Source organism: Dama dama, chromosome 15, assembly GCF_033118175.1.
Source record: "Dama dama isolate Ldn47 chromosome 15, ASM3311817v1, whole genome shotgun sequence".
Lineage (NCBI taxonomy): Eukaryota > Metazoa > Chordata > Mammalia > Artiodactyla > Cervidae > Dama > Dama dama.
Window position 1 is genome coordinate 45,508,869 of NC_083695.1, and position 8,830 is coordinate 45,517,698.

The window sequence follows — 8,830 nt, forward strand, 5'->3', positions numbered from 1 at the left end:
CCATCCATGACTTTGCTCTTCAGTGCTTCTTCTGCCCTCTCACCTGGGCCATGGGTGGCGGCAGCCCTGAGCTTCATCTGTGATGTTGTTCCCACACCCTTGCTTCAGCCATCCCTTTGCTTAACAAATATTTATATATTGTAAGCCCTGGTGACAAATAGAACATCGGTCCAATAGAACATCCTACCCTCTTGAGGCTTATATCCTAGGGAGGATGGGGTGGAGGGGGAGCAGACAATGAATAGGTAAACAGATAAAATTATTCCACAGAGAGAAGACTAGACAGAACAAATAGACAAGGGGATGCTCTACAGCATGCCTTTGGTATGGGGACACCTGTTGTTCAGCCGCTAAGTCGTGTCCAATTCTTTGTGACCCCATAGACTGCAGCACTCCAGGCTTCCCTGTCCTTCACTATCTCTCTGAACTTGCTCAAACTCGTGTCCATCGAATCGGTGATACCATCCAACCATCTCATCCTCTGTTGTCCACTTCTCTTCCTGCCTTCAATCTTTCCCAGCATCAGGGTCTTTTCCAATGAGTCAACTCAGCTTCAGGTGGCCAGAGTATTGGAGCTTCAGCTTTAGTATCAGTCCTTCCAGTGAATACTCAGGACTGATTTCCTTTAGGATGGACTCCTTGGATCTCCTTGCTGTCCAAGGGACTCTCAAGAGTCTTTTCCAACACCACAGTTCAAAATTATCAATATTTATTTAATAGCTTGCAGCTGAAATGCAACCCAAGCTGCTGAGTATGGACCAGAGCCAAGGGAGTGACAGTGCCTGGGGGCTAGAGTCTAACACTCTATCTTCTTGAAGCCCTCACCAGTTCTGTACGCAGAGATGGCTTTTCTCAAGGGCAAGGCTCACATCTGCCTCCCACCCCCCCCAGGAAGAATCATGTCCGAGTCATCTAGACAGCTGCAGAGTGCCAGCTGGCGGATCAAGGCACCTACCTGAGGGTGTGCCTTGTTAATTTGTTGCCATGATACTTTACAGTGTTTATAAAGTGCTGGCTTCTGAAGAACTAAGGATCTCTACTAATCTTAATCATCTATTGACCATGTAATGGCTTTTGAGCTATGGGATTTTAATCACGTTCCAATATCCTGCCCTCATTTCCCTCCTCTCCCTCACCCTCTGCCATGGCACCAATGATGATCTCTGGCCTTGAACCATGTGTAGCTAGTATCATTCATAACCCTCTGTGATGCCCTAGAAGACACCCCTGTATTGGGACAGAACTTGGACCAAAGTTTCTGGAGTTTCAAAAACTACAGCCTAGGAATAGAGGGCGTAAATGTGGAAGTGAGGGTTGCAGAGGAGACCTGTCCAGTGGGGATGAAGCACAGCCTCTGGTCTCATGGGGACAAGCCGGTGGGAGAATACGCTCTCCAGGAAACTCTCCTTGTTACTTCAGATTCCTGGCTCCCCCTAACTTTCTCAGCATTCTTTCTCCTTCTCACTGTTCCTGAAATGCTGTCCCTTATGATTCCATCCAGGATCCTCTAATAGTTTCCTGTGGCCGTAACCGTAAGTTACTGCAAACTTGGTGGTCTATAGAAATTATTATCTCAGAGAAACCAGTTTCATGGAGCTAATACCAGTGTGTGCAGGGCCACACTCCCCCTAGAGGCTCTAAGGAAGAATCTGTTCCTTGTCTCTTCCAGTGTCTGTGGCTGCCAGCACTCTTTGGCTTGTGGCCACATCACCCCAGTCTCTGTAGTCACCTCACCATCTCCTTTTCTGTCTGTTTTGAATTTCCCTTTGCTTGACTCTTAAAAGGACATGCGGGATTAGGGTCCACCTGCATAATCCAGGAAAATCTCCCCATCTCAACACCCTTTAACTTTATCACATTTGCAGAGTCTTTTTGCCTTGTAACATAATATTCACAGGTTCCACAGACCAGGATGTGGATATCTTTGGGGGATTGTGGGTGGAGGGAGGCATTATTCAGCCTTCTATAGGTTTTCTCATGCAACACTTTCTATCTGTTGGCTAAAAACAGATGAGTTTGGGGAGGTTGAATTCCCAGCCAGGATATTGTGCTATGTGAGCTTGGGCACAGAGCATACGTGTAACTTCTCTGAGCCTCAGTTTTTTCATCTGGGTAACAGGGTTAATCATGGCAGCTCCCTCACGGAACTGCTGGGGAGACTATACCAAAGTGCTCTGTATGCAAAAAGTGCTGAACCCATCTTATTTCCCTTCTCTTTTCATCTCTGCTCCAACCACCCAGAGAGGAATTTTAAGCATCAGGGCTGCTGAGCAGCTTCCAACTATGAGATTTTTAAGCTATGGTGTTAATTGTTTCCATCTGTCTGCCAGGATTGAGGCACTATAAACTTCCCATTTTCAACCTTCGCAAAAAGCCTAAAATATCTCAATGTCCCCAAAATGACACCCCAGGGAGGGACCAGAGAAGGATGTGGGGCTCCCAAAGAATCAAAGCTTTCAGAATGATCCTTGCTTCTCTCCTCCTTTAGCTCCATGTGTCTCCCTTCATTCCTCTTCCTTTGAATGCTCATTAAAAACTACCTACCTGCACTCGGGCCGAAATCTGAGCAAAACTTTGCAGAAGGCAAATGCCATCTTCCCCTCCAGGAGGAAAAGACAGATTCTGCTTCATCTGGGCTCTGTTTAAAGAGGTAAAGGTCAGGGTTCTTACCTTCCAGAAGTCTCCCACAGTGAGCTAACCTGACCTCAAGCAACATTTTATACACAGACCCTGGCCTCCTCCCTGATCTAAATACTGGCTGCAGCACCCATGCAGTATGACCATGAATAAGCTGATTCTCAAAATCTTGTTCCCCTTATCCATGAAATGAAGATGATGCTTCCTACCTTACAGGATGGCTGTGAGAAACAGAACAAGCTAATGGAAAAAGCCAACTAGCAGATGGGCTAGTTTTTCAGTACTCCGAGGTAGAGTCTTGCATTTCTAGACAAGAGAACGAATATCAGTGGCCAGAAAAACTTACAGAGCATTTTAAAGTAGTGTTACACCCATCTTCCACTTTTGCATACCATTTCCCCAGTATTTGCCACCTTCCCATGTTATCTGTCTTAATGAGGCAAGTGTTTTGTTTTTGTTTTTTTTAACTTCATAACATTTTTTTTTTTTTTTTTTTTGGTACTCCCTTCCCTGATGGCTCAGACGGTAAAGAATCTGCCTGCAATGCAGGAGACCCAGGTTCGATCCCTGGGTCAGGAAGATCCCCTGGAGAAGGGCATGGCAACCCACTCTGGTATTCCTGCCTAGAGAATTCCATGGATAGAGGAGCCTGGTGGGCTACAGCCCATTGGGTCACAAAGAGTTGGACATGACTGAACGACTAATACTTTTTGTTTTCCAGGGAATCTTTCCAACCCAGGAATTGAATCCTATTTCCTGCATTGCAGGCAGATTCTTGTACTGTCTGAGCCATCATGGAAGCCCCATTTTAGAAAGAAAATGTATAATATACTTATAAAAAGTAAAAAAATTAGTATTATTGGACATAGAAGGTTAAGTATAACTAATTTTTTAAATCATTGAATGCTTGCTAGATAATATTGCCTTCCAAATTCTCTGAGCCCAAGGCTTGATCTTTCACTGTAAAAGGAGCAGTTTGTTCAAGAAATGTGAAAGGCCTTTCATCCTGAACAGACTTCTTGACAGAATCTGAAGAATCAAAGTGAAATGTCAAAAACATAATTCAACATTATTAATGCAGCTTGTGTTCCACCTCTGCTCTTTGGTCCTGTGTGTCCTTTGGAAAGCACTGTGTTACCCTTTTACATGGCCTCAGGACCAGTTATAATGCAATCTGTACTCAGAGGATACCAATTTTAAATACTTACTGTAAAGTAACGCCTTAAATCTTCTCAGTGTTAGTATTCTGCCAGTTGCTGGGTATACCTATTCCAATTACATATTTCAAAACTGGGTAAACAAGCACAGGATGGATTGGGGTACCACATCCACAAAACACTTTCACAGCAACACCCAGATTAATATTTGACTGAGTAACTGGGTAATAGAGCCTAGCCAAGTTGACACATCATAAAGTAACCATACACCTATGATTAGCATTTTATATGCTGTGCTTAGTCCTTCAGTCACGTCCGAATCTTTGTGACCCCGTGGACTGTAGCCCGCCAGGCTCCTCTGCCCATGGGGATTCTTCAAGCAAGAATACTGGAGTGGGTTGCCATGCCCTCCTCCAGGGGATCTTCCCAACCCAGGGATCATACCCAAGTCTCCTGCATTACAGGCAGATTCTTTAGCATCAGAGCCCCCAGGGAAGCCCAAGAATACTGGAGTGGGTAGCCTATCCCTTCTCCAGGGGATCTTCCCAACCCAGGAATCGAACTGGGTCTCCTGTATTGCAGGAGGATTCTTAACCCACTGAGCTACCAGGGAAGGCAGATTAACATATTAAATACTCTTAAAAAAGTAACTATGTTTTCAAAATTAGTCAATTAAATTCCTTTGAATATTTGAACTGCATTTTAAACTTTAATACTTTTAATTAGGCCAAAGTAAATTTATAAACCTATCAGTCCAAGTCTTTATATATATATATATATTTATATATATATTTATATATATATATATCCTATAAATGTAATGAATATAGGTAGAATATCAAATAAAACAAGTTTTCTTAAACATTTGATAATTTTTTGGGGCTGATGCAATTGATGTTATGTTTATAACTTCAAATTCTAATCATCAAAGAACAGCTGACTATTTTTGAATTGTGTATCCCTTAAATTTCCACACATAAACACCATATATAAACTTAACTAGTTACATTCGTATAATTTCATATTAAATCAAGTTTGTTGAGTGTTCTCATATATATCATATTTTCTCAGATATTTCAAATATCTTAAATATATATTTCTTCATGATTACAAGGCTTATCCCTAACAGAACATTACAAATATTAATGCTCTGTCTTTGTCTTTCCAAACGTTTTTTTACTTCCCCAGTGAAGGCTACTAGGTCTAAATATTTAATTTATGTATGAGTTATAGACAGAATATGTGTCGAAGTTTTCCCAGAATAACTGGCTGAACTTTTAGCTTTGGGACTTTTCTATTCTACAACACAACCTCTTAAAACTGGAAGTGAACACTTTTTCATGATGTTTGTTTGCCTAAGTTGCACCAGTTGGATTCCTCACTGGCTCATTCTGACTCTAATTAAGTGCTTTATTATCCAAGTTACACCATTAAAACACTATACTATCTTTATAAAGCTTTCTTATCTATCTCCTATATCTATTTTATCAACCACTTCGCCATAGTTTCTTAATTTCCTACAGGTGGCTGAGAACACTCAAACAGCCCACGCTTGTCCTAGCAAGCCTATGCTTCTCAAGGCACACTCACGGCCATGCAAGGTGAAAGCAAAGAGAATAAGAAGACCCCATGTGGCCATAGTCAGGCCAAGTTTAAACTCAGCCCTTATGGCACTTTGGCACTGTTTTTGGAAAGTGCCTTCTTCTATTTATTTGGAAATTGTTTACATTCTATGACAATTTCATAGCATATGAAAGAAAATTTGGTAGAGTCTCTCTCATAATCAGCTTACTGAATAGAAGGAGAAAGCTCAAGACCAGAATTTCTGTCCACAGAAATGCCGTGCCTTTAATATTCATGGTTACATATTCCAGAGGAAGAAGGACAAATCATGCTATGATAAGTAAATAGTTGTATTAACACCATTCCTCTGCCCTCAGCAGCTCCCTGTGAGCATTACCCTCCTGGTTGAGAGTTCGATTTAGGTGAGCAGGAAAGAGGGTGAGTGACAATAACTTACGGTTGTCCTCCAGGCCACAGATTAATAATAACAATAATAATGGCTACACATGTCAAACCTGTAGCAAGAATTATAAATAGGCATGCACACATAAACATTTATCAATAAGTAACTACATACAGGTATGTGGGTGTGTGGTCAGTTGTGTCTAACTCTGTAACCCCATGGACTGTAGCCAGCCAGGCTCTACTGTCTATGAGATTTTCCAGGCAAAAATACTGGAGTGGGTTGCCATTTCCTTCTCCGGGGGATCTTCCCGACCCAGGGATCAAACCCACGTCTCCTGAATCTCTTGTATTGGCAGGCAGTTTCTTTACCACTGAACTACCTGGGAAACCCTATACATATATGTTCATGCATTTATAATTTCATTTAACCCACCTAGCAACCCCCTATAAGGTAGTTATCAGCATCTTTTCCTATCGGGAATCCAAAGCTCAGAGAATTGAAGTAACATGCTCAAATGCACACAGTTGGTACATAAAAAAAAAAAAGAGAGATTAAATTTAAATCAGGTCATTGAAGTCTAGTTAATGATATGCATGTTGAAGTGTTTAGATATAATGTCTGTAACTTTCTTCAAAATGCATCAAAAAATAAGAAGAATTGATGGATTACAGAAGGAAAATTAAAGGACTATCCAATATCAAACCAACCCCCCACCAAAATAACTGAAAATACTGGGTAACAGTTTTAAAATATATTTGAAGGCATCAAAGAGCTAATGGTACAATAAGGACTCGAGAATGGCAAAAATTAAAAAGACTGATAATTCCCAGAATTGGTGAAAATGTTGATTTACTGGAGACTGGTACAATCACATTAGAGTATTTATTTTAATGATCTACTAAATAAATACATGTGCTATGACCTTCTGATACTTATCTGAAGTATATGTGTGTGTACCAAATGGTGTGTACAGGCATGTCCATGGCAGCACTATTTATAACAACCCCCAAATGGAAACAATACAGTTAGCCATCAACTATACAGTGGATCAAATGTCACCTCTAACAATAAAATACTAGGCAGCAAAGAAAATAAACTATTTCTATAGAATACAACATGGAGAAGGAAATGGCAGCCCACTCCAGTGTTCCTGCCTGGATAATCCCATGGACAGAGGAGCCTGGTGGGCTACAGTCCGTAGGGTCACAAAGAGTCGGACACAAGTGAAGCAACTTAGCATCATAGTATACAACAACATGGGTAAGTATCATAGATATATTTAAAGGAAATAATCTGAGTGAAAAATAATACAAGATTCTATTTACATAAAGTTCATAAAATAATCTAAGTGTTAGAAGTCAAAATTATGGTTATTTTTAGAGAGAGGAGCATATTGACTTGAAGGAAAAACAAAGGAAGGGGTAATCCTGAGGTACTGTTCATGTCCTCTGCTGATCAGGATGGTGGTTACATGGGTATGCTTACACTATGTTATGTTTTAATTAAAAGTTATTAAAATATCAAGAGAATTTTAAATCTAGCATTATTTTTTCATTCATTCAGTCCATGAACATTGATTACATGCCAGTTATATGAAAGGCACTGGGGATATAGCAAATTCCTTTCTTCATGAAGTTTATGTTCTAGTGAGGAAGAAAAATAAATGACTAAAGAAACAACAAACTATAGGCTGGTAAGTGTTCTGCAAAGATAAAAACATGAAAGAGAGTAAACAGCTGGTTTTTTTAGAAAGAGATTTCTCTAAGGAGGTAATATCCAAACTGAGGTCTGAACAACAATAAAGAAGTTAGCCTTGCAAAGATGGCAGAGGAGAGTTGCTGACGTAAAACCTTATGGCAGTAATGAATTGGAACTGTTGAGGAGGGGGTTATAATGTCTTAATACAACCTTACTAAAAATTTCTGTTGAAATCATGATAATGCTCATGGTGCTTAATGAAAGACTTCAAATAAACAAATTGCTGACCCAGTGTTTGAAATCTCGAGGTTAGAAAGATAAGGGGGGAGATTAATTATTTACCTATGAGGTATTGCAAAATTTAAGTTAAATTTATGTTTATGCTATAGCTTATTAAAAGGGAGGTTCTGACAAAGTACTTGTTTATTTGCTTTTGTAGTTAGTCTATAATCTCTGTGACTTCTAACCTTGAACCTATGTATGCTTGAAAATTAAATCACAGTTGTTTGAAGGTTTGCCATAGAGAAGCATGTTTGTTTCACCCAAAAATGACAACAGTGTTTGCAATAGGAAGTTAGGTACGTCCAGTCCTGTAATAACTAAATCACTATAACTGTAAGACTGCTTTACACTGTCTGTTTATCTATTAAAAATACATAGCCAAAGATGTTCTTAAGGGTAAAAATGTATATTAAAGCATTTGTCTTTGTGAAATTTAGGAATTTATTTGCTCTCATAGTTAGTCTATAATCTCTATGACTTCTAACCTTGAAACTAAGTGTGCTTGGAAATGTCTTTGTGAAATTTTGGAAATAATACAAGAGATTTTTTAAATGGACTTTAAAATACTATGCAATATCTTATTCCTTCACAGATCTCTAAGATATGTGTGGGTGGTGTTACCAAGACCACCCCTAGGTTCCATGATTCAGTAGGAGGATTCAAAAGACTCTGTGTATAGTCCTCGTCATGTTATTATTCAATGCAGAGAAAGAATACAAAGCAAAATCAGTGGAAACAAAAGGTAAATAGGGCAAATCCTGGGGGAAAAAAGGCACAAAATTTCCAGAGTCCTTTTCCAGTTGTTAGAAAGGATGTGCTTGCCAACAATGAGTTGTAATGACATAACTGAAATATTGTCAACCTCGGAAGCCCATTACCCAAGGTTTTTACCAGGGAATGATCCCACATGCACCCTCTGCCTAGTAAGTACCAAAATTCCAGAGTCCCGGAAGGAAAGCATGTACTTAACACAAATCATATTGTTTGCACCATCTAAGCACAGATAACCACTCTGAGCAGTTAGGGTGGTGGAGATTTTCCTGAAAACTAAATTCCCAGACATCAGTCAAGAGCTAAACTTATAAGC